This window comes from Psammomys obesus, unplaced genomic scaffold, assembly GCF_907164565.1.
Source record: "Psammomys obesus unplaced genomic scaffold, mPsaObe1.curated_primary_1811, whole genome shotgun sequence".
Lineage (NCBI taxonomy): Eukaryota > Metazoa > Chordata > Mammalia > Rodentia > Muridae > Psammomys > Psammomys obesus.
In genome coordinates, this window is record NW_026596079.1 from 23004550 (window position 1) to 23028196 (window position 23647).

The 23647-nt window shown below is 39.8% G+C and overlaps 1 protein-coding gene across 3 annotated transcripts in view; it reads left to right on the forward strand.

Moving 5' to 3' along the window:
- The window catches only part of Samd12 (sterile alpha motif domain containing 12), a 453403-nt gene that overhangs the window by 48653 nt on the left and 381103 nt on the right, over positions 1 to 23647 (forward strand). The window lies entirely within an intron of this gene.

Sequence of the window (23647 nt, forward strand, 5' to 3'; positions counted from 1 at the left end):
AGGGGATGGAGGGCACCATGAAAACAGGGTCCTATGAATAACATGAACAAAGTTCATATGAACTCACAGAAACAGAGTCAACACGCACAGGGTCTGCACAGGGCTGCACCTGATCCTCTGCTCATAATATTCCAATTAGTATCTAATTAGTTTTTTTTTTTTGGGGGGGGGGGTCCTGGGTGCATGAGTGAGTTTCTTTTCCTCCTGTTGGTTTGTCTTATCCAAATTTGATAGGATAGTTTTTGTCTTATAATGTTTTATTTTGTGATATTTCATTATTATCTCTTAGGAGCCTGTTCTTTTCTGATGAGGGAAAGAAAGTGAGAGGATTTAGATGGATGGTGGGGAGAAACTGGGAGGAGTAGAGGGAGGGAAAACTGTAATCAGGGTGTATTGTAAGAGAAAAGAATCTGTGGATTTTTGTGTGAACTCAGTGAGGATGTCCATGCCAAGTGCTGATGATGTTCATTTTAACTTTCTTATTCAAATTGAGAGAATTAATCTTCATAGACATTTGTTTCCTCTCTTTTTGGACTCCCTACAAGAGAATTCCCATTGATTGAGTTTGTTTGAGTGAGTAAGTGTGTGCAGCACTTGGAAAGCCAATATAAGAACCCAAGGAAAATTTGCAAGTAGTAAGGCCACCTGGCTGTTTTACCATGATTCTCCTGCCTCGCTCCCAAATCGTGTTTTCTGGATTAAAATGTGATTTTGTTTTTGCTTTACCTGTGGCTATGAATGATGACCATTATTGCTTCCTCTCTGGCTAGATAATTAAAAACGGATGAAATTACTCACATGTATCTGTGGGTGTGATGTAAGAACCAGTGAATGATTGGTGAGGAAGATATTGCAAACACTTTTCACTGAATATTTTCACACAGAGAAATAGCTCCTTAAAGGAAACTGGTGGATGGTCTGAATTTAGCTTGTGAGCAGAGCTAGTGATAAGTGAGCGTTACCATAACATCTAAACTTAATCAATCTGTGGTGTTATACAGGCATCCTGAAAATTTAGGAAAAAATATCCTTGGGGTCTGATTTTACTCTGAAGATAAATAGAGCTTGCCTGAGTTAAAGGATGCCTGAAATATTAAGAATCCAACTGGGGAAAAGAAAAAAAAAACTAATTCTTGATATTTGTTTTATTTTAGTTTAAATGTAATTAAATATTTCCAGATTATATCTCTATTCTTCAAAAATATTTACAGAAAGTCGATTCAGATCTTATGTGGTTTGATTGCTTCTGAATTCATGTTGAATATATGATTTTGTGCTTCTTTGGAAAAATCCTACAGTTCTGTAAAGTGTCCCTCTGCCTTTCCAAAACGATAGACCACAGTTAGAAACTATGTTCATTGGAGTTTGTCCAAATCATCTACAATGACATGCTGGAACAACGAGAGTCTAGGGTTTCCACACTGACATGTTTGAGGATAAACAGAATAGAAATCTCAATCACGCATAAACAAAATTTGCCCATCATTTCACAGAAGGTGAGCAGGTAAAGATGGGAAGCTACAGTCATGGTGGTACCCTATGGTGATGACTGCAGGTGCAGTGGCATCCCAATTTGAAGTCTGGTCCACAGGCAGGATTGACTTGTCTTGCACACATATGGGCATGCTTATGTTCCTCTTCTGTTGTTTGTAGAGGGCCAGCAAGACTGTGAGCCATCTTCTGTTTTTCTTATGTAGCTAGTTGAATCTCTGCTAACTTGATCTACTCTCAACTTACCTATTGAACCTCTGACCCAAAGTACATGCATGTAAAGACACTCAGCAGTGTAAATGGTTGCAGCTTTTCTGGAGGATAGCTTGATAGTAGTTCCTAATTCAGTGGGTGTGTGTTCAGGCCAATGATTTTCTTTCTAGGAACTTGTCCTAATAAAATAATAAGATGTACAAAGGTGGACACTTTATTATATAGAAAACATTGAAAATAATGTGTGCCCATTCATAGCACACTGGCTAAAGAAGCAATCTGAGTTCATGCAGTAGAAGAGGGCATTTCTTTTTCAGGGTGCAGGGGTGTTGTGTATATATATATATATATATTATATATATATATTATATATATATTATATATATATTTTATATATATATATTTAAATATCATCACTTGTATCTTCCACATACAAGTGATGATATTTAAATTGAGTGGAGTGTTATTGCAGGGTGGTAAGGTTGCCACATATGTAAAAATATATTTTGAAAAAGGGCATCCCATTTTGAGCAAGAGTTTACTTTGAAGTTGAGGTAATGAAAGAAAAATCTACACTTGATTTTTTAAAGATAAGCTTTATTTTCATTATATTTATTTAAAACACACTTCTATAAATTTTGTATTCCTCGTTTCATCATGATTTTTCCTGTTCGTTAGTACTTTTCCTTTCAGGCTGCTAAGTTTTCTTGTATGGCTTCTATTCTTGCTGGTAAGTTTTGTTTGCCAAAAGAGTGAAGCTTCTAATTCTTGTTGATAACTTTTTATTCATTGAAAATGTGAGTGACTGGTTCTTTGCCTTCGTGTGGCTTGGGCGGTAGACAGCATCTAATGAAATGCTGATTTTGCATTTGTTCCTACTGGGGGTCCAATGTTCTGACCAGGTGTTACCTCGTCACCTTTCAATTTGCCCTTCTGATTGTTGGCTTTTGACCTGTTTGGCAGATCGAGGTCTTCCATGTATATTTCCTAGACTTTCCCCAGGAAACCCTGTTGTAACTTCCTGCTGTGCCTTCAGCCTCTACCACTTTGAGCTGAGCCTGTTGGGTTTGGACATCAGTCCTATAATCATTACCTGATCCAGATACCCAGTGGGTGTTGTGAGCTTTGTGCCCCTCACTGACTAGAGTTTATCATCTTTAATTTCAAACTTGGCTTTGTATAAATTTTAAACATTAATTACCCTTTTAAGACTTATTTTTTTAGGTTGTGTGTGTGTGTGTGTGTGTGTGTGTGTGTGTGTGTGTGTGTGTGTAAGTGTAGATCTGTGTATAAAGGTACGTCTAGGTGAGTGAAAGTGCCACTGAAAGGCATAAATAAGTACTATATACCCTGGACCCGGGGTTACAGCAATTGAGACCCACTCTACATGGGTATTGAGAACTGAATTTGATCCTTCTACAAGAAGGGCTCTCAACCACTGAGTCTTCTCTCTAGCCATATCATTAAATATTATTAACTAGTGCTAAAGCCTGTGTAAGGATTGTGACATGAGCCTAATTGCATTGTATTTGTATTTTTTCATAAGGTAAAAATTTATAGCTATAGATCCCTCCCTTCAAGGTTCAGGGAACCCCACAAAAGAGGAGACAGAAGAATGTAAGAGCCAGAGGAGATGGAGAACACCAAGGAAACAATGCCCTCTAAATCAGCATGAGCAAAGCTCATATGAACACACAGAGACTGAGGCAGTATGCATAGGTTTGTGCCAGACTGTACCAGGTCCTCTGAATATATAGTATGGCTACCAGTTTAGTGATTTTATGGGGTTACTGAGTGTATGAACGAGTGTGTCTCTGGCTTCTTTGTCTTTTCTTGGGCTCTTTTCCTTCTGTTTGATTGTCTTGTCCAACTCTGATGTGTAATAGTCTTCTATTTAATTTTATCATATTTTATTTTTATCCCTTAGAAGCTTTTTTGCTTTTTAATGAGAGACAGGTAGTGGATCCAAATGGGAGGGGCAGTGGAAAGAAACAGAGTAGTAAAGAGAGAGAAAAGCCATTATCACAGAATATTATGTGAGGAAAAATTATTTTCAATGAAAAGAAGAATGCATATATGTAAAGAAGTAGGTGTTTATTTTATGGTTTACTCAATTCTGGACTGAATACCTCTTATGGGCTCTCTATCTTAGTGTTGTAAAAGCAATTAGTTATAATTGCTCCACCTAGTCAGAAGCATGTTGCCTCTAGCTCTTATAAAACAAAGAGAAGGTAATAAAGTAACCCACTAGGTCTGAAAACTTGTTATTAGGAAGTCTTCATTTTAGGTCACAGAACTGAACACAATTGAAATGTGGCTCTTTGAAATATACTTATCAGTGCAAGTCCTTGGGATCCTCTCGAATCCCTGGGAATCTGTGCCAGGAGTATAAACACCATCCCAGCTACTGCAGTTCCAGATTCAAGATCCAAAAACGATGCTTTAACTTTGTAGGGGAGAGTACAAGGCAGGAGATAGAATAGTCTCTATATTTTTGTTTCACAGGGAGGTCCAGAAGTTTTTCAAAGGCACCATTGTTATAACTAAGAGTTTTGATGAGTAGGGCTCTCTGACACAGTGAAGGCGCAGCCTCTTTATCATCAGTCTTCTGCACCATATAGCCTATGGGTAATTCACAGTTTCTGCAGACGAGGTAACAGTTTCCAAGGGAACAACCCTATGGGTGGCAGATGCTGCAGACACACTCAGAACTGAGGTCAGTTAGCCTTTTATCACAGAGCCTTTGGTACAAGACTGGTGGGGAGGATACTCCACTGATCCCAGGTAGAATATAACCTATGCAGTGAAGTGTTGGAAGATTCAAGTACACAGCAATAAGGGTGGATGGTGCCCTTAGTGCTGAAGCCTAAGCATCATGGTTCAGGTATGGCAGTGGAGATACTCAGTTGTGTTCAGCAATAAGTATCATAGAGTCATGGTTTGTATGGTGGCAGGCAAGGCTGGATAAATTGATTGGGACCGCGTGTATGGGACTTGAGTGAGGGGCATGAACTTTTTTCAACAGGATTGTCCAGTGAAGTAGCCACTAAAAACCTGTAGCTGCAGAAATTTTAAAGAATCAAATAAAAAAAAGTTTTCTTTGATAAAAAAAAAAAGCCACATTCCAAGCTCGTGATCATGACAGTGTCTGGAGGCTCTGTCTTGTATTGAGTGGGCTGTACAACATGGCCATCAGATCAGAAAGTTCTTTTGTAAAGGGGTGTGCTAATCTAGGGAAACCCGTGGGGTTGTCTGGGTACAGTGGTGAGCTGAAAGACGGACAAAGGTTGGCATTCTCTCTCAAGCTTGTTCCTAAGCCTACGTGGATGCATGTTTCAGTCAGACACAAAATTTTTCAAAATAAGCTGCAGTTTCTTTTGAATGTGCTATTAATTAATGTTCTGATGATTTAAATTCTGTCATCATCGGGAGGCAGAGTTAGGTAGATCTCTGAGTTCAAGGCCAACCTGGTCTACAGAGTGAGTTACAGGACAGCTTAGGCTACAAACCCCATCTCAAAAGTGAAACAAAGCAAAACTTTTTTTTTTTTTTTTAATGATAATGACATAGCATCAGTCCAGAGGCAGGCAGGATCCTGGGTATTTCTTATCCTAGGACTGGTCAGTATCATCACAAGTGGCATAAACCACCTTTGGGAAACTGTCTTGATTTCTAGAATTGATTTTCTAGGTGTTTAATGACAATGCCACCTGATATACTCTTTGATTTCTTTAATATGAGCTTTATGAAGTTAAGAATCTTTTTTCCTTTCCATAATGCTAATCCAGGGGTGAGTTTTTTGACTGTCTCTTTCATTTACAGTTCTGCCTCATATTTATGTTTATAGAGCTTGCATCTCTGTTTTACAATTCAGAAACCTGGGCATTTAAATAGTTCACCAAAATGTAGTTTCTGTGTAATAATTGTTGGAAGAAGGACATGAAATCTTTGTCTGAATAGCTCTAAATTTGGGGCTTTTATTGCCTGCACATTAAATGAACAAGTGATCTATTTATTTGGAAAGAAAAATACAGGCTGTTGCACTTAGAATCTAGCCAGCTAAGCACAAGAAGAGGTTAAAATGCTGCATATATTCTTTACTCCTCCGAGAGAAAGACAGCAATGTTGATTGTTGTATTATATAAGGGAGAAACAATGCCAGCATCTAAAACAGTGAATAATTGCTTCACTTGGCTTTGGGATGCATTATGTGAATCTTTGGCAGTAGATGGCCTTTTCTTATTAAGCTAATATTAGATTCAGTTTGTATTTCTTTGGCACAGAGTTAAAGGAGTTGGCCTAGAACTTGGTGCTGGAGGCAGGAGAAGAAGAAAGCCTGGTGTTGTGCATAAGCCACAGGCAGATAGATGGTAATGGACTGTGAGGCAACTGGTAGGCATTTGTAACAATGAGCAGAAGTCATTAATCTGAGATCAAAACCAGAAAGCTGAAAGGACTCTGACCCGGGTTAAGAAGATAAAGAGTGGGTTGTACTTAACCTTGATTATATTACATTGTTTGGCGGTCTCTGAGAAGGTTTGTGGCAGTTTGGGAATAGAATGATGTCATTCTTGGCTATCTGTCCATCTTGGATCAAGAAGCAAAAGTGTCTCCACATAAAGCTGCCAAAACCAGCGTAATGTCACCAGTGATAGGAAAGGATGTAATGCATAAGACACATAATGAGTACATGTTTAATGACTTGTCTGAGGGTGAGAGCAAGAGCAAAAAGCCAAAGTGTCATCATGCTATGTGAGTCCCAGGCCCCAGCATCACCACTACCTTGGGTTTTTGAATAGGTCTCTAAAGAAGCCACAGTAAACTTAGAATCAGAGTTGGGTTCATTACTAATGTGTTAGTATCTGAGAGCAACACCATAATATTGTACATTTGAACCATTGATCCATGGTATAGTTAAAGAAGAAGAAACCCTCGAGAGTCTGTCCATCCTATCCACTGGCAAGGGAACTGAAAAGCAGAGACTAAGTGAGGCTTTTGTAGACCTTGGGGCCTGGCAAAAGTATAGCCTACCTTAAAATATAGTTCTTTTACATGCAAGACCCATGCAGCACATTCATGGAAATACTGGCTAGTGACACTTTTCTGGTGGACTAAAACTACATGGAATGAAACTTGAGGTTTCAACATGAAGGGTGAGCATTTAAGAGAGATGGAGCACCTGGGAGTGGGTGGGCTAGAAGATCCAGTCGTATCTCCATTTACAATTTTGATACAACTCAGATAGACCTAAGAGATGGGGTTTGCGGGCTGGAGATGGCTACTGGTACTCTGAAAAGTGCTCTTTTTTTTCTAGCCTAAAACTCCAGAGATCCCTGCAACACCCAAACCTGGAAGTACTAACAAAGTCATAAACAAATTGATTTAGATGTTTCAAAATTTCCCGTCTATATGAAGGTTAATTTTCACAGACAAACACCAGGGATTTTCATGATAGCACTGGGTTCATGCTTCAGCTAGAATGAAAAGGCCCCCAGTCCCTGACAAGGGAGGCATGTAGAAAGCCTAAAAGAATTAAGAGCCGTGGCCAACCCTTTCAAATGAAGGATTAAGAAGCTGATGATGCAGAACCAACAGGGAAGGATAGGGCGGTGTAAGATTCACATTCAAGGGTAGAAGGAAGCAGTGTTTGGTCTTTGACTATACCTGTAGCAAGAGAGCTGACACCAGGGTCTGGCAGCTGACAAACACATATCATTTCTAAGGTAATGCAATGATTTATTATCATTCATTCTCTCTCTTCCACGTTAAATGTATCTCATTCATAACATGTATATTCTTAGAATGGTTTTTTCATCACTTCTTGTTTTACTTTCTCTAATCTCCCACACTGCAGATGCTATTGAACTATAGCTTTCTGAATCAGGTGATTATTTAGAACAGAGATGTTCAAACTTTCTTGAAATGTCCATTTAATCAGTGGCTCAGTATGGCAGATGTTGATATGCCATATGGCTTTGAGGAGGCAGCATGTTTCTTTGAGATAATAAGGAGTATCTTGCTTTAGACATGCCTCTGTGTCTTAACAGTGGCATAGCATGTGGACAGAACAGCTTATTAGAGATGCCAGGCCTATATGCTGCAGGGCTAGTGGTGTCCAGAACTGTGTGTGGAGATGACGGTATGGAGAAATGTACTTCAAATGGTTTTAAAGAAACAGTCTGTTGTTTTTGCCTTATTTTTGGTAGTATACCAGGTTCATAGCATATTCTGTTTAGACATAAAGTAAAAAAAAAAAAAAAAGGCTTATTATTGTTAAGACTAACACCATTATAGTACATAGATATTTTTGAATGGCGCTGATATCATTGGTGCATGGTCTGGATATAAAATGTCTTCCTCAAATAGATTAGTAAGAACTTATTGTCAGCTAATATTTTGTGAGAGATTCTGGAAATGCCAGCTCTTAGGATATACCTAGAGGAAGCAGGTCACTGATGACAGGCTTTTAGAGTGTCTTGTCTCTAGCCCCTTCCTGTGTCTCTTTTTCGTTTCTTTTTGCCATGAGGTAAACAGCCTCCTATGCCTCTTACTCATCCTGCCATGATAGAGAAAAACCTCTGACACTGGGAACTGAAATACATCTTCCTTCCATTAAATTGTTTGTTTCAGATATTTTATCACAGTGATGGTGATTTAAAAAAAAAAAAAAACAGCATACATGGAGAAAGATGAAGATTTTTTTTTTTAATAAGTTAGACATGGTGGTGCATGCCTATAATCCCAGTACTCAAAAAAGCAAAGGCAGTTGGATCTCTGTGTGTTCGGGGCCAGTTTGGTCTACAAAGCAAGTCCAGGACAGCCAAAGCTATACAGAGAAACCCTGTCTTAGAAAATAAAATTATGTTTACAGTACTAATAAATTAGTCTAAAATTGGATATCATGTTAAAAGTGCAAACAGTATGGGCAGTTCTGTCATATAGAGCTGACTCATCAGCAAGCCACATTTTTTCATCCCAGTACTTCTTCCGAAGTCCATTTCCTGTCTCCCTTCATAGCTCTCACGTGGTTCTTCCTCACCATCTCTTCTCCATGGAACACATCACTAGCTTCATTTCTTGTTCTCTTAGGATCCACTCCTCCATGTAGCTCTTCTAAGGGGAAGATTCCACTCACTCGTTTGCCATTCTTTTTTTTTTTTTTTTTGAGCTGTATTCTTTTTAATTAATTTATTTTTTATTAATTACAGTTTATTTATTTTGTATCCCAGCTATAGCCGCTTCCCTGGTCCCCTCCCAACCCTACTCTCCCTCCCTCGCCTCTTCCCATTCCCCTCCCCAAGTCCACAGATAGGGGAGGTCCTCCTCCCCTTCCCTCTGGCCCTAGACTATCAGGTCTCATCAAGACTGGCTGCATTTGTTTACCATTCTAATGCTTTTCTGGAATGCTTCAGATAAAAGGCCAAGTTTGTATTGTGGCTGGTAATAAATTTAAAAGCTTTGGCATTGCTCACCTCCTGTGGAGCCCAGCTTCTTCCTATCAGGTGCTTCTCTAGCAGTCTGGGTTCCCAACCCAAGTGCCCTCTAATTTTCATGAATATGTTAAGGTAACTCTCTCTAGAGACTATTTTTACTGTCTCTTCTGCCGTGATGTTCTCGCCTTTGATCATTGTACACTTCGCTCATAGGCAAGATCCCAAGTCTCCTGTGTCTCTTTCAGAAACCTGTGCCAAAACCCTTCTCCATTAGCTACATTGGTCCCTCAGTCACTCCCTCTGGCATCCCTCAGTTTGTTGTCCTCCGTGGAAGTTGGCCTGAAGTCATCTTGTTCATTTTCTGTTCTCCCACGGGAATTTAAACTTCTTGAGAGCCATTTGTCTTGCTTATTACACTAACAAGGATGTTTGCTAATGTGTCCAGCATGTAGTTAGGTTGTTGATAACTGAAAGATTAAGTCAGTTTATGTGACACAGAAACCTCCAACCTTTTATGCTTTATTTTGCCTCATGGTTATTTTATTATCTTTAGCTTTTCCAGTAGTAATCCAAGGATAAGTCATGGATCCCCTAAGGGCTGAATGCACTGGGGGAATGTGTGTCTACACTGGTGGGTGTAAATGGGACATCATTGACATGACACACACATGATATCTGCATGATCACTCCATTACATTTCATCCTCAAAAATTCCAGGTTGTCCCTCAGACTAGGTAAATACCTGATTGGAGACTGTGGCTAACTTCAGATCAGAGCCTGCTACCTTATCTACAACTCCAAGTATCAATCAGTATTTCAGATGGCAGAAGGCTCCCTGAGGTGGTCAGAGCTTTCCAGTATAAGGATCTCTGACTCCTCTGGTTTCACTCTTCATCATCGTAAACTAGTCAGTACTTAGAGAAACAGGAAGTATATTCTTCCTTAAATGATGAGGAATTCTGATTTAAACTGGAAACTTAGGCTAGCAGGCATGGAGCAAGACCAGCAAAATTATTTCCATGACTAGAAGAACAGTTTCCAAGTCTCATTTTGACAGGTCCCCTCACCCACACACTATCTTAGCCAGCCAGAGCTGCCGTTGCAAACTGCAGTGACCCAGGTGGCTTTAACAGTAGCAATTTCTTTCACATAATTCTAACACTTAGGAAGGCTGAGTTCAACAGGTCAGTTGATGCGTTCCCATGAGGGTCCTCTTAGCCACCTTTCTTTCACATGGCAAAGAAAGAGTGGGCTGAGGCCTCCCTTCTCAAAGCAACACCCATATCTGTCATAACCTTATCAACCTTAATTACTATCCAGATGACCTCCACTAAAGCTGTCAAATCCAGAGAAAGGGCTTCAGCATAAGAATTTTCAATACACAAGCATTCAGTCCTGGACATATACCAACTAAGTGTTTTAGCCAAATGCCAAGTATCTAAGTAGTAAATCAGTATTTGATTGAAATTAAATATGGTCATAAAACAGATGTATGACATACAGTAATAAATCTCAAATATTCATACTTACTTGTTGCATCTTAGTTAAAATTATACTAGTTTTTAAATTTGACATTATGAAGCAATAATAATAGTTTCTTGGAAGTGTCAACTACTACGTTATTATTTTATATATTTATGACACTGAAAATAAGCTCTTTCAGTGGGTCAGAGGAGGAGAAAAATACATTTCCTTCAGGGCACTGTAGCAGTTCCAATGGCCATACCCTCACCCCTAAGTCAATAAGCTTTTCCCCTATGACCAACATTAAGACTTGGAGCCTGGATTTATCGTGTTGTTTGATGGTCAGGTTATAGTTTGATTGAAGCATTCCCATAAACTAAAGCTTGGGGCTATTATTGATGATACTTTCTAAAAATTCCTCCTAAATGGTTTCATTTTGTTATTGCCCCATTAGTTTTCTCTTTAAGCAATGCTTTCACAGAACCACAGTTAAACCTGATTCTCAATTCACCCACCAGAATGATCTCATCATTGTGCGGTTTGAACTCACATCTTGTCATTCCTTTGCTAAGTATCCTCCATTCACTTCCTGTTTCCCTCAGACTGAACATTCATGACCTCCAGCATCCCTGCAGGCCCTGTGTACTGTGTCCTCGAGCAAATCAACCCTATCATCTGCTACTGCACTTTTCTGTATTCTGGCAGCTCCCACTTTAATCGAGGCACTTGCTCCCCTTAGAGTCTTCATCCTGGCTGCATAGATGTACTTTCATGTCCTCTATCCTGTTCTTCTTCGAGTGGGCTCGTGAGGCAATTTTATTGAAATGAAGGGAAGCTCTTTCCCAAGGCTCCAGTCTCTATCACGTTATCCTCCCATACTCTTTTTTTAAAGTTTTATTTATTTATTTATTTATTTATTTATTTATTTATTTATTTATTTATTATTAATTACAGTTTATTCACTTTGTATCCCCCCATAAGTCCCTCCCTCCTCCCCTTCCTGTCCCACCCTCCCTCCCCCTTCTTCGCGCATGCCCCTCTCCAAGTCCACTGATAGGGGAGGTCCTCCTCTTTTTCCTTCTGATCTTAGTCTATCAGATCACATCAGGAGTGGCTGCATTGTCATCTTCTGTGGCCTGGTAAGGCTGCTCTCCCCTCAGGGGGAGGTGATCAAAGAGCAGGCCAATCAGATTATGTCAGAGGAAGTCCCTCTTCCCATTACTATGTAACTCACTTGGACACTACACTGCCATGGACTACATCTGTGCAGGGGTTCTGGGTTATCTCCATGCATAGTACTTGGTTGGAGTATGAGTCTCTTGGAAGACTCCTGTGTTCAAATTTTCTGGTTCGATAGCTCTCCTTGTGGGGTTCCTGTCCTCTCCAGCTCTTACTATTTTCTACTTCTTACATAAGATTACCTACACTTTGGCCAACAGTTGGCCATAAGTCTCAGTGTCTGCTTTGATAGTCTGCAGGGAAGAGCCTTTCAGAGGCCCTCTGTGGCAGGTTTCTAGGTTGTTTCCTGTTTTCTTCTTCTGCTGATATCTATCCTCTTTGCCTTTTGGCACGGGGATTGAGTGTTTTAGTCAGGGTCCTCTCTCTTAATTAGTTTCTTTAGATGTACAGGTTTTAGTAGGTTTATCCTATGTTATATGTCTATATGAGTGAGTATATACTGTGTGTGTCCCTCTGCTTCTGGGACAGCTCACTCAGGATGATCCTTTCCAGGTCCCACCATTTACCTGCAAATTTCATGATTTCCTTACTTTTCATTGCAGAGTAGTACTCCATTGTGTAGATGTACCACAACTTCTGCATCCATTCTTCAGTTGAGAGGCATCTGGGCTGTTTCCAACTTCTGGCTATTACAAATAAAGCTGCCACAAAAATGGTTGAACAAATGTCTTTATTGTGTACTTGAGCCCCTTTTGGATATATGACTAGGAGTAGTATGGCTGGATCTTGAGGAAGCATTATTCCTAGTTGTCTGAGAAAGCACCAGATTGATTTCCAGAGTGGTTGTACAAGTTTACATTCCCACCAGCAATGGAAGAGGGTTCCCCTTTCTCCACAACCTCTCCAGCATGTGTTGTCCCTTGAGTTTTTCATCTTGGCCATTTTGATGGGTGTAAGGTGAAATCTCAGGGTCGTTTTGATTTGCATTTCCCTAATGGCTAATGACAATGAGCCTTTCTTTAAGTGTTTCTCTGCCATTCGATATTCCTCTGTGGAGAATTCTCTGTTTAGCTCTGTTCCCCATTTTTTTAATTGGATTACTTGGTTTGCTGTTTTTTAGCTTCTTTAGATCTTTATATATACTGAATATTAGCCCTCTGTCAGATAAAGGGTTGGTGATGATTCTTTCCCAATCTGTAGGCAGTCGTTTTGTTTTGATGATGGTGTCGTTTGCTTTACAGAAGCTTTTCAATTTCATGAGGTCCCATCTATTGATTGTTGCTCTTAGAGCCTGTGCTGTTGGTGTTCTGTTCAGGAAGTTGTCTCCTGTGCCAATGAGTTCAAGGATATTCCCCACTTTTTTTCTAACCGATTTAATGTATCAGGTTTTATGTTGAGGTCTTTGATCCACTTGGACTTCAGTTTTGTGCAGGGTGATAAGTATGGATCTATTTTCATTTTTCTACATGTAGACATACAGTTAGACCAGCACCATTTGTTGAAGATGCTATCTTTTTTCCATTGTATGGTTTTGGCATCTTTGTCAAAGATCAGGTGTTCATAAGTGTGTGGGTTTATTTCTGGGTCTTCTGTTCAGTTCCATTGATCCACCATTCTGTTTCTATGCCAGTACTATGCAGTTTTTATAACTGTTGCTCTATAATACAGCTTAAGATCAGGGATGGAGATACCTCCAGAAGAACTTTTATTGTAGAGGATTGTTTTACCAATTCTGGGTTTCTTGTTATTCCATATGAAGTTGAGAATTTTTCTTTCCAGGTCTGTAAAAAATTGTGTTGGTTATTTAATGGGAATTGCATTGAATCTGTAGATTGCTTTTGTTAAGATGGCCATTTTTACTATGTTAATTCTGCCAAGCCATGAGCATGGGTGATCTTTCCATCTTCTCATATCTTCTCCTATTTCTTTATTCAGAGACTTGAAATTTTTTTTCATACAAGTCTTTGAGTTGCTTGGTTAGGGTTACTCCAAGGTACTTTATGTCATTTGTGACTATTGTGAAGGGTGTTGTTTCCCTAATTTCTTTCTCAGCCCTTTTGTCTTTTGTATACAGGAAGGCTACTGATTTTTTTGAGTTAATTTTGTATCCGGCCACTTTGCTGAAGATGTTTATCAGCTGTAGAGTTTTTGGGGTCACTCGTGTATACTATCATATCATCTGCAAATAGTGATCATTTGGCTTCTTCCTTTCCAATTTGTATCCCCTTGATCTCCTTCAACTGTCTTATTGCTCTAGCAAGGACTCCAAAACTATGTTGAAGAGATATGGAAAGAGTGGGCAGCCTTGTCTTGTCCCTGATTTCAGTGGGATTGCTTTAAGTTTCTCTCCGTTCAGTTTGATGTTGGCTATAGGTTTGCTATATATTGCCTTTACTATTTTTAGATATGTGTGTGCCTTGTATCCCTGATCTTCCCAATACTTTAAACATGAATGGATGTTGGATTTTGTCAAATGCTTTTTCAGCATCTAGAGAGATTTTCATGTGTTTTTTTCTTTCAGTTTGTTAATATGGTGGATCACATTGATGGATTTCCGTATATTGAACCACTCCTGCATGCCTGGGATGAAGCCCACTTGGTCATAGTGGATAATATCTTTGATGTGTTCTTGCATTCAGTTTGCAAGTATTTTGTTGAGTATTTTTGCATCAATGTTCATAAGGGAGATTGGCCTGAAATTCTCTTCCTTTGTTGGGTCTTTGTGAGGTTCATGTTTGGTAGTGTTCCTTCCTCCCATACTCTTATTACTTCCTAAGAGTATATACTTTGTTATTTATTGTACTTATTATCAGATGCCACCATCTGCTAGAACATAACCTCAATGTTAGAGCCCAAAGCAACCCAACCCGAGAGATACTTGAAGAGCCCCAGCTATTTGTTGTTTGAGTGAATTCTTCCCATAACCGTTACACATTCAATTTTCATCTGGCTGGTAGAATTCTCCTACATAAAACAAACATGGAGATTGCACTTGCTGAATTATATCTAGAATGTTTGTATTAGTAGGAAAGATTCTATACAGCAATAATAAAGCTAACAAACATCCTTACTTGAGTTATTGATAGCAGTAGAGTAATTGGATATGTAAATAATCTGTATTAGCAAATGCTCATTAGCTGTCCACAAGTTCCAAGAAGATAGTTAAAATGGCATTTGGCCACTTAGCCTGCCAAAACCCAAAAGCTGTAGCCAAATCTTAGCAGCAGATATTTGAACAAATAGCATAACCAAAGCTGCACTTATCCTTCTTTATCCTCATATAATTCATCTCTTTAGCTCATAAATACGCAGGTCCAGTTCACATGTCTGACTTGCATATTATATAGCTAATTAGTTTGAGGGGCAGGACTATGATTCAGCTTTTCTGATATTTTACCAGACGACAACAATGAAATGTGAATATCTTAGTGGTAGGAAATTCATAGAGGTTGTCAATGGAGACAGATCAGACCTGGAGCAGACAGAAAAACATCATGTTTAAATATGCTATCCAGAAGAATAGGGGAGATGTGGTTTCAGTAATTTATTTTAAATAAACAAGAAAGAGCAGAGACTCTGGGGACCTTCGGTGAAACCTCTGTTCTGCTCAGCTATGTCATCTGGGGCCAAGTTCTTGGCCTTTCGTGTCTGTATGTATTCATATGTTCAATGGGAATAATGCTCTTCCTCATTCAGCTGTCTAGAATCTTTTATGCTTACATATCAAATGCTTAGATACTCTCCCAGCAGAATCAGCAATATGGTCTGTATTGTTGATATCCTTACTGTTATAGCTATTATCCTCAGGAAACATTTTAGCAAGATGAATTGAAAATTACATATATAATGTACATGCACACACCCATACTCCATGCACATTGGCAAAAAAAAAAAAAATTGGCTGCTTTCAGATTGTTTTGTTTGCCCATATAAATTTTAAGCAATTCTTCATAGTAGAAATCTCAGAAATTTTTCATTTAAAATGTCAAGAGTTCTTATTTCTCCAGAAAAACTTTAGTGTCTGGAGATGGGTGTCCTAGGTCCATACTTGCTGGAGCTGTATAGCAGCTTCTCTTGTGGGATGGACAGCCTTTCACATTTGCTTCTGCTTATGTATGGGCCACCTTACTCATTTTGATTATTACTGGGATTTTCTGTGCTGTTTAGTTTCAGACCTGTGCTGTACATGATACTGACACAATACAAATGAGATAGCTAGCCCTCTTTCATTTAGTGGGGATGGCTCTTACAGACCTAAATTACACATTTTCTATATTCAGTAGTACATATGCATTCCCATCTCTGAGGATGTTATATGTACAAGACAGAAGAGATACCACCTAATAGACCAAATGTCAAATAAGTAGAAAGTCTAATATATATTTGGAAGAAAACTGAGGTCTAGAAACTGAGATATAAAGTAAAGATGGAGTAAGACATGGAGAGTGATAGATAAGAATTTTTTTTCCTGAAGTGGAACTTAGTGAAAGTAGGAATAAGTAGCATTCTACAGGAATGAGTCATGTTTAGGAACAGAAAGAATGGCATCATGGAGAGATCATGAGAGTGTATATGAGTTTTTCTTTTCAAATCCTCTGTCTCTCTGTCTCTCTTTCTTTCTCTCTCTGTTTGTATGTATCTGTATTTGTATGTGTGTGTGTGTGTGTGTGTGTGTGTATGAGTGTGTGTGTGTTCCAGTGTTCATCCATTGGTATCAGAAGACAACTTGAAGGAGTCAAATCTATCATGTGTTATGAAGATGAAACTCAGGCTGTCAGGCTTGCCTGGCAGGTGCTTTTCCTGCTGAGCCATTTTTTCTGATTCAGGTCTTAGTTTTAAACAGTGCTCTGGAAACTCAATAGAGAGTTTACAAAAAGAAGGCTCTAGCTGTGGCTCAGAGAGTGGATTAGAGGATAGAGAGCATGGAAAGAGGGAGACAGGGCCAGGGCTATTGTACATTTACAGGTGAAAGGTGACAGTTTCCTGGAATAAGTCAATTGAGTTGAAGAAAAATGAGCAAAAGCCAAGTATATTTTGGAGACAGAACTTGAAAGTTGTGATTAGTTATAATCCATGAGGCAAAGAAAGTAATTAAGGATTCTGATGACTCTCTAATTTCAACAGCTAGCCGATCATTTATATTAATTAGTGATAGAGGGAAAACTAGTTAGAGAGTGAACCTTGGGATAGGAGGAGTCAGAATTTCATTTTAACCTTCTTAATTCTACGAATCCTGAGTAGGAAGATGCCCAGTACACCAGTACACTCAGTACATTTAATTTGAATCCAGATGTAAGAAGTCTTCACTTCTTCTAATAAAGATTAGATGTTACTTTGTCACGTGACGCTACTGCATTGTAATCTATGCTAAGCCTGGGCTATGCTAGTTACCGCAGCGTAAGTTAGTCTAACCAGATCAATCCAAGAGGCATCTAGGAGGAATTTCATACTGTTCACTGTCACATGGTATATTACTGTCAGACAGGCAAGTTGATGACCCTCAGGGTCAGGTGCAACCCTGACAAAGGGTGGTGTTCAGCTGAATCTCTCTCTCTCTCTCTTTCTCTCTTTCTGTATGTGTGTGTGGAGCGGGGAGTGGGAGTGTGTGTACCTGTCTTAAAGTATGCAGCTGCCTTAGGATTTTCTGATGGTCTTCATCTTTGAAACCTTAGTCTTTTCATTTCCTGGAAGTCTGTAGCTGCTGCTCCTTTGGCTGCTATCTTGTTATGTGTCAAAGACCATGATGGGTTGGGCTTCTACTGTTCTGTTGGAAGGGAAATAACACAGAATACAAGCATTAGCACTTCCCAGATGTCTCTGCTCAGCCTACTTTGACCACGTCCCCAGTCATGTTACGTGCCAACCACTGCTTTATTCATTTAATGCAGTAGTGAAAGTGCTGCTCTTGAAGAAAAGCAAGGATGTGGTTGTTGACAATTTGCAGCAACCAATGATGTTGTTTACCTTTAAGATTATCCATTTACTGTAGAGATATTACTGTCATAGTAAATGTTCTTTCTCCTCTGGGGCTCTAGACAGTGGCCTGTGGGTGAAAATGACTTGTTGCAGTAAGCAGTCATGGAAGCATGTGGCTAGGAGATCATAATCTTCCTCTAGGAGATTGGACTGATTTGATGATTAAGGTGATAGAATTCAAAATCCCAGGACCATGATCCCCAGATTTATGCATGGAAGATAGCTGCCCAGGAACTGATTTAGAGGACACCCTCTGTGAACTAGAAATAAGCTTTCCCTGTGTGCCAGGTTCTGGGGGGATGTTTGTTCCTGCAGTATAAGTTCAGCCTAACCAGATCAAGCAAAGTAGTATCTGGAAAGAATCTTACCCTGCTTGCTGTTACATGGTACATTACTGTCACGCCCTGATGAGCATCAGAGCTAAATGCAATCCCTGACAAAGAGTGGGTGCTGGGCTGATCCTCCAAAGTCAGTAGCAATCACAAATTTCCTTTTTAACACGAGGAGTCTGTCAGTGCTTCCCCCTCCCCCACTATTCAGTTTCTTTTTCTTATAGCCGAGTTTTGAAATAAAAAGTAAATTTCCATTTAAAGATTTTTAAAGCTTTTCTCCTGATACACAGCATTTTTTTTTTTTTTACCAATATCCAGCCATTGTGGCGCATGCATTTTACTAGGCCCATTTAGTATTTGTGTCTAACTGACAGCAGTCAGCTGCTGCTTCCACCTCCTAACCATGCTGTGATTTCCTGTCCTGTGGTGCAAGTCCACCGACCCCATTTATCACTGATAACTCAGCGTCTGTAGCAGGTCCTAATTGCCAGGCTTGACAATTAAAGATGAATTTGCTTTTTGTGACGTGTGTTTTGTGTAGTGTGTATATGTGTTTGTGTGTGTGTGAATGTGTGTATGTGTATGGTGTGGTGTGTGTACGTGTAGGTATGTTTGTTGCAGATGTGTGTGGTGGGTATATGTGTATATGGTGTGCTGTATGCATGTGGTATATATGTGGTGTATGTGGGAATGGTGAGTGTGTTGTGTGTGTGTGCATGGTGTATGTCTGTGGTGTGTGTGTCTGTGTATGTAGTGTGGTGTGTGTGGTATGTGTGTGCACGTTATGCGGTGTGGTGTGGTAGTGTCTGTGTGTGTCTATGTGTGTGTGTCTCTATATATGTATGTATGTATGTATGTATGTATGTATGTATATAGTGGTGGAGGGAGTGTGTGGTGTGTGTATGTTCCTGTCTGTGTATGTGTGTATATGTGGTGTGTGTGTCTCTGTGTGGTATGTATGTGTGTGGTGGTGGTGAGTGTGTATGTTTACATATTGTGTGTGTAGTGTGGTGGAGGGGTGTGGTGGTGGTGTGTGTATATGGCGGTAGAGTGTGGGGGTGGTGATGTGTTATGGTGTGGTGGGGGGTGGGAAGGTGGAGAGCTGACATAATGTGTCTAAGCAATTGTTTTGGTGTGAAGAGGATAGCCTACTTTCCCTCCGAGTGCTCATCTGGCATGCATTCTTCCTTGGTGTCATTGTCAACTTTCTGAGGTGCGGAGCTTCTCCTTGAATGACCTCCTTCTCCTCTTGGGCTTCCTTGGCTAATATTTATTGGCAACATTTGGAGTTTAGTTATTTACAGAAGTGCTTATTACTGCACTTCTGTGAGCCATGGCAGCTTGTAGCTAGCTCTGCCATCTTGCTGCAGATGGCCCCTCTGGAAGTCCTGAGTCTCACAGCCATTTCTCCGAGAGCAGGGGCTGCACGTGATATTAAAAAATCCCAGATAATCTTTGGGAGAGGAATGGTTACAATTACAACAGACATTAAAAGTCACCTAAATCAAAGTCTTCTCATTTATTTGTGAAACTATTGCTGGATAAAGAAGCAAAATGATGGCAAATCTCAGCAATTAACGTAATTGCTATATTCCAGCAAACCTTCCTGTTTTAACAGTAATACTCTGTTCACCAATCACATCTGAGGTATTTCAGCCTGGAGAATAGTGTTAATGTGTTTCAGTTAATTACTTTAGCTTAAGGGCTTCTTGACCTTTCTCCTGGAGTTCTTTTAAGAGCCTTTCTGGGTTAGAACTCTGCAGGCTGTAGATTCCTGCTCTGGGTGTGGTTAAGATGTGCTGCAGGAGAATGGAATGGGGAGGGTCAGGCACCTCTCATTGCTGTCACAGTTGTTCTTAAAGTCATGCATCATTTCCCATTCAGTCTTTTCAAAGCATGTGTTATTTGCTACATATACCCCCTTGAAAACTATGCGCCAAATGAGGAATAAGCTGCACTATCCTCAGATTAATATATATCCTTGATTTTCCTCCTTGATTCCTGTGGGAAAGGTAGACTTGTGACCAGGAAACCAGGCTGGACCTAGAGTGAGGGGAGACTTGTCCAAACCCCAATAATCTCAGCCTTGAAATGAGCAGGAGTAAGAGTCGCTCCCTCCTGTCCTGTGTTTGCAGGCACTGGCACATGTAGTCTGGTGACCCCCAACCTTGCAATTCCCAAGGCAGCTTAGCACCTGGATTTCCTGTCCTTGCAAATGAAGCATTCCCAGCACCTCAACCCCAACCAATGATGTTCACATGCCCCCAAACCCCCACCCACTTCCCCAAGGTTTATATAGCTCTTATTCTGCCCCCCCCCCCGCCTCTGGTAAAGAGAGCTCTATCATTGGAAGTTCTGTGTCACTAAATGGGCTGTATCACTGAAAAGAGCATGTTTGCATCAGCCTTATTTGTAATAGCCAGAAGCTGGAAACAGCCCAGATGCCTCTCAACTGAAGAATGGATGCAGAAATTGTGATACATCTACACAATGGAGTATTACTCTGCAATGAAAAATAAGAAAATCATGAAATTTGCAGGTAAATGGTGGGACCTGGAAAGGATCATCCTGAGTGAGCTATCCCAGAAGCAGAAAGACACACACTGTAGGTATATACTTACTCATATAGTCTTATAGGATAAACCTAAAATCTGTACATCTAAAGAAACTAATCAAGAGAGAGGACTCTGACTAAAACGCTCAATCCCCATCCCAAAAGGCAAAGAGAATGGACATCAGAAGAAGAAAACAGGAAACAACCTAGGAACCTGCCTTAGAGGGCCTCTGAAAGGCTCTTCCCTGCAGACTATCAAAGCAGACAACTGTTGGCCAAAGTGTAGGTAATCTTATGTAAGAAGTGGGAAATAGTAGGTTATGGAGAGGACAGGAACCCCACAAGGAGAGCAACAGAACCAGAAGATTTGAACACAGGGGTCTTCCCAGAGACCCATACTCCAACCAGGTACCAGGCATGGGGATAACCTAGAACCCCTGCGCAGATGTAATCCATGGCAGGTTAGTGTCTAAGTGGGTTACATAGTAATGGGAAGAGGGACTGCCTCTGAAATAATCTGATTGGCCTGCTCTTTGATCACCTACCCCTGAGGGGGGAGCCGCCTTACCAGGCCACAGAAGATGACAAAGCAGCCACTCCTGATGTGATCTGATAGACTAAGATCAGAAGGAAGGAGAGGAGGACCTCCCCTATCAGTGGTTTTGGGGAGGGGCATGCATGAAGAAGGGGGAAGGAAGGTGGGATCGGGAGGGGAGGAGGGAGGGGCTTATGGGGGGATACAAAATGAATAAAGTGTAAAAAATAATTAAAAAAAAAAAAAAGAAAAGAGCTCTGTCAGAGAAGATACCCTCCAGGCATCAGCATTGGACTGGGATCCTGCAAATCCACCCTCCCAGCCAACCTTCATTTTGTCAGGTCCTGCTGAACCTATGTACTCTTCCATGCCTGGATGCTCTGAGGGGAGGAAGCAGGACCCAGGCTCAGATTCCCCCATAGCCCTTTGTTATCTCCTTTTGGATCCCTCCTTCCAGCTAGTTCTCCAGGGACTCAGCACTAAAGATGTGAACACTCACTCTGCAGCAACCATTAGCAACCAATGGTTTCGTAGGAAGGGGTGGAGCCTGTTGTGCACCCCTATATCCATGATGGAATGTTGAAGGACACAGTCTTTTGCAGAGATCCATTCCAGTGTGTGTTCGTGATTCCAGCATTTCAATGTCCTTGTTGATTGGATAACAGTGTTTCATTGTCTTCCTCTCCATCTTCCAACTCTGCTCCCTCTTCTGCAGTGTTCTTTGATAGCGGGGTGGGGTGGTAGAGATGTTCTTTTTAGGGCTGGGTGCCTAACACTCACTATTTCTCAGCACTTTGTGCAGATATGAATTTCTGTGTTGTCACCTTCTGCAAAAAGGAGCTTTCTTTACCAGACTGTTGGTGGCACTAGTCTATGAATATAGCCATAAATATTTAGAAAATAAATAAGACTGCAAATCTGAAAGAGCTAGCACATATCAAAGGCATCACAAAAATAGAAATATCTGCATTTTGCCTGCATATTTCCAGTACATGTTGATCTGTTTTTACTACAACAGTAACTGTAAACTTTCTTGAATAAGAATAGAAAATATAGTCTTTCTCTTAGTGTACCTCACCAAAATTTCTTGGTTTTAATGCTTAGAATTATGTAATTGACTCTTCACTTATATATTATATTCACTGGTAATATTAACAATGTAGACTTTAACTCTAAAACAAAATATGTACCTCTTCAGTTTCCTACTGTTCCTATAAAAAGAAAGAAATGGTGTGTTTAGAATCATGTGTGTCACAAATCGGTTATCTAAGAACAACTTGTCAGCCTTGAAAACATATGTGCAAATCACCTTATACAAACTAAGCAATTTGTATTTCTTTAGGAATATATATGTATTAATATATGCATATAACATTAATTAATAAAAGAGAGGCCATCAATTTGAAAAAGAGCAAAGAGGATTTCATACAAGGTATTGGAGAAAGAAAAGTGAAAACTGAGGGATGATATCATGTTATAATTCTAAAAAAGTAAAATAAATAATAAATAAATGAAAAAAAAAGAATTGTGTGTGTGTGTGTGTGTGTGTGTATGTTGTCAATGCTGAACCATACCTGTGTGACATGGGGTCTAAGGGAACGAGGTTTGCTGCTTTTCATGTCTTAAGATTGAAAGAAGTTCTTAAAGGCTAGTTCCTACTTTGCCTTTTCTCCAAGTTTGCTTCCTCTATTCCACAATGCCTCCACTGACAAATAAATACTACTGTCTCAAGACAGAATGTGTCCAAATGAGTAGTGTGATAGTAGAAATATCCTTGAAAGTCAGTCCTACACTGAGAAAAGTAGTTGTAAGTTGCCTATATATGGAAATAAATTTAGACTATATTATATCACATAGATGACATAAGTTAATGTGATTTCACCTCAGCTCCTTCTTAGCCAAGTTCTTTAGGTATCTGTGGATATTAGCAATATCTGACTTAAGAAAGGGTAGCAGAGTGGAGCGGGACTAGGGATAGTTAGCTGACTATGAAGGAAATACCTTATTCTTGAAAATTTCACAAGCATTACCAAAATGTTTTAAAAAATAATTCCATTGGGAGCATTTCTGATCTGAGAAAATGCAATATTCTAACACATACTATACATGGACCTGCACAACATATTTGTTTCTGTTTGCCTGTGAGTTTTTAGCAATTTTCAAAAATGAATTCCTCTTTTTTTAAGTTAAGTGTGTGTCTTTAGGTGAGTACGTACTAATGAATTGGTGTCTATGGAGATCACAGGTAACAGATCCATTGGGTTGAAATCACAGACAGTAGTGAACTACCTAATATAAATGCTGGAAACTCAATACACATCCTCTAGAAGAAGAGGAAGCACTTTTAACTGCTGAGCCATCGCTCCAGCTCTGGCATTAGATTTCTGCATCTTAGCTATATGAGATCAGTTTATGATGCAGTTTAGTCTCAGATTTTAATTACTGTGTTTTTAGATCAAAATGTATTTAT